Below are 10,361 nucleotides of genomic sequence, written 5' to 3' on the forward strand. Positions count from 1 at the left end.
GTATCAAAATATATTTAACTGAAGGGAGGAGTGGTAATTCAACCTAATGAATTTTGATTTTTAAAGCAATTAGCAATTAATGTATGCCATATGTAGCCTTGTACTTAATCATCTCCAGGTCAGGGAAGTCAATGGCTTCTAAGTGGTTCTATGTTCCGGTGAGACTGATATTCACATGATTCCTTTTTCTATAGCATCTAATGTTGGCTTGATATTACACAGTACCAATTATTAAGAGCTTCGCAGGATGGAAGTCTTAGTTTCTTGTTCTGATCCATGATTTAAGAACATTAGAAGATGAGTTGTTATAATAGCAAATTACAGTGGAATATAATAGGAAATTACATGCTAGAAATTATACCATTGACAAATTAGCTACATAAAAAACTACAAGGAATGCCAACTTAACAGCAAAAGTCATTCTGATCCTAGCCTTATCTTTGAATATATGCATGTACAGTACTTTATAATCATTTGTTTACTCAAACATTTATGAACGAAAAAGTTTCCTCTACAAAACAATATTACAGTAATGGTCCAAAATAATATGGGCCTAATTCTGCTTTCATTTACGTAATGGAGTTACATTGGCATAACTCCATTAATTTCAGTGGAGTGTAAATTAGAGCAGAATGAAGCACTCTGACTTGAAATGGTGACTTTGCAATGTTTTGAATCTGTAGAATACTATAGCTTTCTTTTACAGGGTTGACATGATTTTCAGAAAATAAAGCATTGTGCAGGTTGCAAAGTCCTGGAGATATTATATTATCTCTTGGCATCATAACGCTCGTGGGTCATTTGAAGCCCCAACTTGTATATCAAAGAATAAGTGAAGAAATGACAAGACATAGTTTCACTACTGCTGTGATAATCTTCAGGGAGGCTGGATAACTGTCGTGGTACAGTGCTGTTCACTTTCTGTCTGACTTCACATTACCTCTGAAATGCTTGCTTTGGCTTTCTTGACTGTTAAATTCATACTGGCAGAGTCACTTTGACTTAGTGAGACATCCATTTCCTGAATCTGCTCCTTGCTGTCCTACTCCGAGAGTGATATTGCACTGTTTCTTCCTCCTGTTTGCTGATTGTGTTTGCATAGAGAGTTGTGCCAATGTAAGTTACAATATTGCCATTGTTCTCTATTTTATTACTGAGGTAGCAAATAGTTATGGGGCCGACATCTGTTTCAATTTGGGTGTTTTGCCTGAGTAAGAGCAGCAAGATTACAAGTTTTTTCTAAAAACATTTAAAATTACTATCAAATTCATGTTAGCTTTGAAATGGGTCATCCACATCTCAGCCCTAGCTTTACTTCACCAGAGAAAGTCCATTGACATGAGACATTTTAGTCTTCTATTGCCATAAGGAAACCTGGGTTTTTAACTCTCTGTAGCACTTTTATGTCCTCCAGTGTCCAGGATACATTGCATTTGTTTTAGCTTAGCTATTTGCCGTTTTGAGCAGGACTGGCATATTCCGTCCCCTCTAGTTCCTCTGTCTCATACTTTGATTGCTTAGATTTAAGGAACCAGGTCATCTCCTACACAAAATAACCTGAGGGAAAGGGTTGTCTCCAAAGGGCCCTGGGTGATAATGCTGCAGAGTCTGATGAACTCCACCCCTTCTCAGAAGAAATGAGATACATCCACAGATCTGGGAGTCAAGATGCCTGTGAGGCTTTAGGGGCTTTAATTATATTTTGAGCAATTTCTGCTAGATGTAGTATTTGTCATTGTTTAATGTTATTGCTAGCTAAACAAAAGTACTGTAACTGCATTACAATACTTGCCAACTATAGCTGGTAATATCAGAGAAAATAATATTTTGGCATAAAAGTAGGAGCATCTCCCTTATGCCTTTGGAAACGTATTTTTATTGAATGGCTTTCCTAAAAGTAAAATGAACATTTTAAAACATTCATGTGGTCTTTCCATACCCAAAATTGAAAACTATATGTTTTCGCTCTCTTTGACTTTTATATCAGATTGGAGGGAAACAACAAAATGAAAAAGAAAAGAAACAGAATTTTCATGAGAGAGTACAGTGTCTTCCTTTGTAACATGCTACATCAATTCGGCCTCACAAAATACTAACTGACCCTGATGACAAGTAAGCCTCAGAAATGGGAAGGTACAGTTCAGCAGTAATAAAGTCACAACAGTTGCATATACCACAGTATGTTTGATTTGCGTTTTGGTCCAATGGTTTAAACAGTTTGTGTTTTGTTCAGGTCGGTTGGCTCCTGTGTAATAAATACTCATATTGCAGCTAGTACATACATACTAGAAGCAGTTCCCAGGGCTGAAGATCTTGAAAACATTGAAAGACAAAAGGCACAAGTATATAATCTTTTTAATTTATGGATCAAATTAATAACGCTGTATTCAATTTCATAACAATCCTGCAAAGACAATGCCCAATTCCTGGGATGTGCTCATTTGTACTGTTGTTTCTATGTATCCATAGCTCTGCAATGAATTTGCAGATGACAAAAAATAAGAATTAATTGAATCTAGATGTTCTGCAAGTAGCACAGTATTAATATGCTTGGTGACTTCAGTAACATTATTTTAACATTATTTAATCTTATTTAATCAAGATTTTATCAATGCAGTATACAACTCTGGTCTTCTAGAAAATATTTTCTCATGATATATCTTCTTAGAGAATGGATAATATTTATAATTGTGCCTTGTAGTTTTCAAGTGTAAACATTGTTAGATTCATCCATAATCTTATATATACTGTGGGATAGAAAGTGGTGTTTTAAATTGTTCAGCACCAAGTAATTCTTTCCAAAATTACTAAAGTTTTATACACCAGAAAAATAAGAAATGGTATGGACCAAATCCTAATAAATGTCTCCTAATGCCAAATCTGGGATGGCGACTCCCGTTATTTTAGTAGTAGCACCTTCATTTCATGAACATGATATTTGCTTAATACATATGCAACAGGGTTGTTAATTGCTTTTCTGAAATATCTCTTTATTTCCATCAGGGTTTATTAGTAGAAATTATGTTTCAAATGAGTCAAAACACATCTATTTCCTATATTAATGTCTTTCATCTCTTAAAATAGTTTTTTTTTAAACTTAAAAGATTCTTAAAGAGAGAGACTTTAAATTTAAATAGTCATCAAAGAAGATATGGTCTTTTGTTTTTTCCAATAATTGGAGACATTCTTCTTGGTTTCCTAAGTTTGGTAAGGAATTGTTTAAGCATTGTCAGATAACGAATTAATTTCCCAAATAATAAAACTGTTTTATACAGATAGTGTCTTACATTAGTAACCTTTTATAGCTTCAAATGATCCTGCTATATTTGTACATAAACATTTTTCTATTTACATAATGATATCAGAAAGTTATTACATGAAGGCTTGCATTTAAATTCAAAATATTTGCAAATATACATCTCAAAAGAAGCTTATATCACCTTAAACATTTGAGGGACAACAAAAGTTTTCACTTTTAAGTGGAAACACGAGTTAGAAGTCTTCTATAAAATATTTTCCAACCTTAAATTTTCTCCTTAGCGTTTAAAGAAGGAAGACTTTAGAGTGTTTCCAAAAGAAATAAATAGAGTTCTACATACATGTTTAAAAATAGTGTTTTCTTTTTATGAAGAGGAGTGGTAATAAGTGCCCATATTTATGACTTACTTTAGAGAACTGATAACCCTTACCCTAAGCATGACTCCATTTTGATCCTGAATAGAGGGTGCCCTTACATTCTCTTACACAACCAGGTCTCTTTATTAATCATAAATATCCCAAGAAGAGTTTTTCTTGACATAAAGATCTTATCCATACTAGAACTTGTCGCAACTTTGAATTTCTATTTCAGGGGAAATATTAACAGTTCAAAGTTTGTTTAGATTCCAAATTGAAATTAAAGCAAATATTTTCAAATTCTCTAACAAAATGAAAATTGCAACAACAAAAAAAGAAAAGAAATCTATTTTGAAAATTTTCGGTTGGAAAAAAATTCTTCTTTTCTGATTTTTCATTTTAATATTTTGTATTATTTTAACATTATTTTCATGATATTGATAGTATCAATATCACATCATTATGCCCTACTATGACTGACATATAATAATAGTCAAAAGAGCCTATTTTTAAATTGATTTTATTTTTACAATCATTAAACACAGCTTCTACTTTGTACTGATTGAAATATCTTATTTTCTAGATTTTAAGGCTAGAAGAGGGACCATCATGATCATCCAATCCAATGGTCCCCAAACTTTTGGGGTCACGCCCTCCACCCCCCTCCCCCGACTTGGTCCATGCCCTTCCCCCTCCCAGGAGCTGGGGCCAAAGCTGCGGTCAGGGGCCTGGAGCGAGGCTAGGAGCTGGGGCCCAAGCTGCAGCTGGGGCTGGGGTGCGGGCTGCAGCTGCAGCTGTAGGACCTGGAGCCGTGAATGGGGCCAAGAGCTGGGGTCCAGGGCTGCAGGGCCTGGGCCGTGAACAGGGCCAATGTCTGGGGCTTCAGGGCCTGGGCCATAAATGAGGCTGAGAGTCAGGACTCAGGACCAAGAATGGAGCTGGGGCCGGCCAGGAGCAGGACCCAGGGCCTGGGCGCAGGCCATGGCCAGGAGCGGGGCCCGGGTGTGGGACATAGGCAGGAGTGGGGTGCGGGGCCTGTGCGCGGGACACGGCCAGGAGGAGGGCACGGGGCCCAGGACTACAGCCGGAAGCTGAGGCTGCAGCCAGGGGGTGGGGCTGGAACGGAGAGGGGGGCAGAGTGGGGCTGGGTGGCACTTCCTCTTTGGCTCTGTGGGGTCTGTCCTAGGCCCTGCCATGCCCTCCGAAGGTTCCTTAGCCCCCCCCAGTTTGGGGACCTCTGATCTAGTCTGACTTCTTACACATTGCTGGCTACAGAACCTTGCCCACACACTCAAACTGTCTTTTGTTTATCTTGTAAAGAAATAATTTGGCACTTTTGGTATGTCCATACTGTGATAAATAAGCAATGGCACCAAGTCTCAGAGCCTGGGTCAGCTGTCTCGAACTTGCAGGGCTCAGGCTCCAGGGCTAAAAATAGTAGTTTGGGCTCAGACTCCAGTTTGAGCTTGAATGTCTACACTGCAGTTTTGTAGCCTGCAGCCTGAGCCCCACAAACTCGAATTAACTGACCCCGGCCAGCTGCAGCCATGCCATGGGTCTTTTATTGCAGTGTAAATATACCCTTTGACACTTTTAACAACAAAATAAGATAAGCAGTCTGTGTACTAATTACATGAGCAGCTGTTTTCAGTATCATCTTGTTAGCTTGGAATCATTTTTCCAGGATAATTTGTTAGAAGCTACTTGACTTGATGTAAAGAATTTTAATCTCATTTTTGCCTTTTCGTATAAAATATTTAGTAATATAAAAAGGCTTTCTTTCCCATGTAACAATAGCCACCGGTGTCACGTGACAAGGGTATTAATCTTTTTTTAACCATATCAGCTGGCTGGGGCCTGGCAACATAGACTAGTCTCTTACTAAAATCGTGTGTGTCATAACTTTATTACACATCACAATTTCAGTCTTCTGAAGAGTTCAGTAACAAAAATAATCCAGCATGGAGACACATTCTTACATCGCTATATAGAACTGACTACCAGATATTTTATCAAAGCCGTGTTTCTCGTCATCCTAAGTGCATTCTTGCTACTCTGTAAAATTTTAACATCAAAGAAAGAGACACAAGGTTCCACTGTATACTTTGTAAAGGTGATCTCTGGGCATTGCTTGTAGAATAATTCAATAGTGTGAGGTATATAATTTTGCTGACTACAAAAAGGCTGTCTTCATCTGGAGAAAATCGGCTTTGTTTTAAGTCAATTTAAAGCATTATGTTCCTGATTGGCCATAAATATTTCAACAGCAATAATGGAAATATTATTTCTAATAGACTACAATGTGGTCTGTTGCTTTCAAATGCTATATTCTCTTCCCAATGTGTTTGTGCACATTTCCCATTAGCAATAATAATGAGGGATACATAGGCATTTTTAATCTCTGCAATTTGGGTGGTATCACATCATCTGATGAAGCCAAGATGTCCTTTCGTCTGCACAATAATACTGCTGTGCCATTAGTTTATAAATGTACAGAGATCTACTAATTGCTTTTAGTAATCCAAACAGAAGCCCTAAATCAGATTAACATTATTCTCCAATAAGTGTGGGGAGTCCTATAATATCTAAGGTGCTGGCAGGATTCTGCCCTGGGCACACTCAGATGAGATAGAGAGAGGGTGTTACATAGGGGCCTTATTGCACTTTGTCTCTCCCTAGCCCTTTGGACAGCAAGTGCCTATGGGAACATTAACCAGGAGCAGGTTCTACATGCTGCATCAAGGTTCTGGCTAGTGCCTGCTCCTTGCACATTCCTCCCATCTGCCTTGCTCCCCCATGTACAGGTTGGCCCTGTTACATTTTAGGCAAGAGAAGGATGATTTTAGGATGTTAGGCTGGGGAAAACTAAAGACAAAGGTCAGGGGTAAATATCTCTAGTGGTGAGATCTATGAAACTGTGCAAGGGAGCAACTTAATGCCCTTTTACTTTAATCTTTTACAGGTAGTACAGAAGACTACACTCCAGGAAATAATCCTGCACAGGCATAGGTGTGAACTAGATGACCTTATGAGCCTTTTCATCTGTAGCTGATTTTATCCTGTCAAACACAGATAGCCCCTGTATAAATGCATATCAAATAACGAAGGGATTTAGTTGAATTTCCTGATCGAAGTGGGACTCCTCTATTGATTTTAAAGGAGCTGGAGATTTTGTGACCTTTAGTTGAACTTCTGTCCATTTTATGGTTAGGGACGATTTACTTGCAGACTAATCTGTTAACCTCAGTCTTATCTGTTTTAGATGCAAATCTGTTTGGATTTTTTAAAACACTTTACTATACACATCACGAGATAGATGTTTCCCTATTTTAGTATGATAATCAATTTTGCCCATGACAATGATGGCATTTCCCTGGTCCGCATTTATAGTCCAAATGAGTTTAAAGTTAAGAATTTAATTTCATTTTGGGAGCAAGTGGATTTTGTGGTAAGTATAATTAAAACTCTAGAACATTCCGTTCTAACAGCCTTTTGTGAAGCCAGGGGTACATATTTGGAAAATATAGCCACGCTGTTGCTGCTATAGTCTTTTCTCTACACAGGAAATAAGATTGTTTCATAACACAATTGCCCATTTTAATGTATACCTGTTGTTTCATAAAAGACTTCTTTTGAAGAAGATCTGTTAATCACACTATTATAATGGCTCACCTCCATGTTATAATTGTTACTGTCACAGGTCAGCCTATGGAACTTGTTTTAGGTGTGTCTGATTTTAATTAATTAACTTCCAGAAGTAAAGTTTTGTTTTATTTAAAATGCTGAAGCAACATACCGTGTTTTAAATTGCACAGGGTTTTTTAAAATATGCTAATATAGTGCTCATTATCAAAGTTCAAAAGAGCATTTTGAAGTGTAAGAAGGCCTTACTGGTCTTAAGATACATTATTTACTTTAAAACCACTAATTTGCCCCTAATTGCAATGAGTTTAAAGTTGCAAAACGTGTGGAAAATTGACAATGTATTTTGATATAGCAGAATATTTCAGCTAATGGTTCTTTACTTGAAAGTACCTTTTCATACCAATGGTTGCAAATGCATTACTGCATCTCTGTAAGTCTGATATTAATGAAAAGACAACCAATATCTGTTTCTTATTGTGCATTAAAGAGGATTCTCTGGGAATTGTTGAATAACTGCACAGTATGCTCTAAATCAGTTTTATGGATGACAAGGGAGATGTCATCTCAGTTGCATCTGTACATAGTATCTTCTTGGATGACTTCTGTATACTGCAATCTATATATTTTTTCAGATAGGAAGCACAGCTTTAAAAAGCCCTGTAAATTGGCAAATATCAGGATTTTCAATCCTGAGTTTCAGGAATCAGTATAACAAGTCTGATTTAAGAAAAGAATAATTTTGTGCTTAAAAAGAGTAACAAGACTCTGTTTTTTAATGCTGAATATGCTTTATCATGTAAACTCTTCAGGCCTCAATCTCAGATTGAATAATATTCAGACTTCCTACAAATTGGTTTATCCTCCAGTTAAGGTCAGAACAGATGGCCAGGCAGTGGAGACAAACTTTTATTATATTTTAGTGTTTAGATTTACTTCATTCTGTGTTTATCTCTTTTGTACTTGTAACTAGAAATGGGCAAACCCTTTCAGATCAAGATCCAAACTCTCTCTCTCACTCTGAGAAAGGCCAACATCAATTGGCTATAATCTGCAAAACAAAAACAATAAAAATCAGACTTAATCATGCAGTCTTTACTCCAGTGGACTATGTAAGGGCTAAAGAAGTTGGTCTTTAGACCTTGGCAGCAGATGCCCTTATCTTGAGATTGATTGAGTATAAAAGAGTGCATCCTATGCCTGCACTGAGCCTATTGACCCACATGCAGTCAGTTACATAACTGGGACCATAGTTGTTTTCCAATGGATGCACAAGACATGAGAACTATTCACAAGCCATGGTTTAGGACAATCAGGCATGTCTATGCAGAGCACTATGGGGCAAACCTGTGATGGTTCTTTGATCGATCAGGTGTTTCTTTTCTATCTGAGAAAAGACATTGGAAGGCCACAATGAATACTTTGTCTAATTGTGCTTGAGTCACTATTTAAAACACATTAATACAGCCTTTTGGTATAGCTAGCACAGGAAGCCTAACTGTGAAAAGATGAGATAGTTGCTCCATAGAATGGAGTAGAATAACTTTCACTTTACTAATTTACTGTAAACAGTCTCCTTCTTAAAAAATAAAATAAAATAAGTAAAACAGTCAAGCAATGAAATAAAGGAACAAAGGGGGTGGGGAGAAGGAGAATCTTATATGTGTTGCTGTTACAGCTGGATATCATCACAGACAACCAGAAATCAGATCAGCTGCAAAACATTTTGACACACATTTTAAAATACAGAAGGGACAGCTAAGTGACAAGCAATGGCAAGAAGTGATTGACCATGACTGAAGAAACTTTCTTTACCAATTAATTAAGCAATGGCAGTCAAATTTCACTGCTCTATCATTAACCAGTGACATAAAGTTAATCTAATTTTTTTTATCTGAAAATGTTTGGACCAGTTATTCGAGGATATTACAGTGGAGCCCTGTCCTCATATTCCTGATCTAAATCAAAGGAGACAATCTTTGGTATATCCAAATTACTCCAGAGATAGTTTTGGCCTATTGTTACCCCAACAGTAAGATTTAACAATCATCTTTTTACCACAACAGTTCTACCACTAAACATGCCATCAAATTTATCCCTGGTTGAATTTGTTCCCTAATATAACAGAAACAATGATAGCGCAATTCAGATAGAAGGGATTGCCTGTGATTATGTAACCATCTGGGACACAAAGAATCTGGGTTCATTCCCCAACTCTGCCACAGACGTCCTATGTGGCCTTGGGCAAGTTACTTAATCTCTCCACATTTCAGTTCCTTATCTGAAAACTATATCCTGTCTTGCAGGAGGATTTCCTCCTCTGTAGAGTGAATTGCATTGAATATACCCACGTTCATTTACAAAAGCATTTCCTTGTGGGAGAGGAGCTGGAGTTGTAAGGCTCTAAGAAGACTGTCATATGAATTTAACAAAAGGATGGTCTTTGTGGAGGCTTCAGCTAAGTTCTTTCCTTCCACTTCTTTAATTACACAGTGATTTAGAAAAGACATACAGAGTAACAACCTCAAGGTGGTAGGGAGAAATTCTTCTTGAGCTGCCTACCTGATGGCAGGGCCTGCCAATGCTCATTATAAAAGGTGTGACTGGAGCAAAATTAGATGTCTGATCACATATGAGAAATCGGTATGTGTATCCCATTCTCTCTGTTTGGTGAGAGTCAGAGAATGTAAGGTTGTCTACTAAGAACTGGTCTGTGTCATACTGAGAGACTAGAAAAAAGACAGAGGAGTCTTTCTCCAAAAAACAAGGCTACAGTTAGCTACCAGTTTGCAGAACCATGGAGGTTAGACATGGGAGAGAATTACTTTTAAATTCTATGTAACAAACTGAGCAATAATAAAGCAGAAGGAAAATGGCCAACCAGTTGGACTAAAGATCATAGTGAAAATGACAGGTCAACACAAAAAATTTTCATTCCAAATTCTCCTCTCTGAATAAATCAATAAGGCCCCACATCATCAGCATCTTCAGTTTCTGCAGCAGAATTATGGATCCCTTTTCAAATGTATCCCCTTGGTTGCCTACTTTGTGACTTCTCTCCACACAGTTCAGCCTGACCAAAGAAGTTTAAAGGTAACAACCAC

The sequence above is a fragment of the Emydura macquarii genome, unplaced genomic scaffold (genome assembly GCF_026122565.2).
Source record: "Emydura macquarii macquarii isolate MOO-44397 ecotype Brisbane River unplaced genomic scaffold, CSIRO-AGI_Emac_v2 contig_968, whole genome shotgun sequence".
Classification (NCBI taxonomy): Eukaryota; Metazoa; Chordata; order Testudines; family Chelidae; genus Emydura; species Emydura macquarii.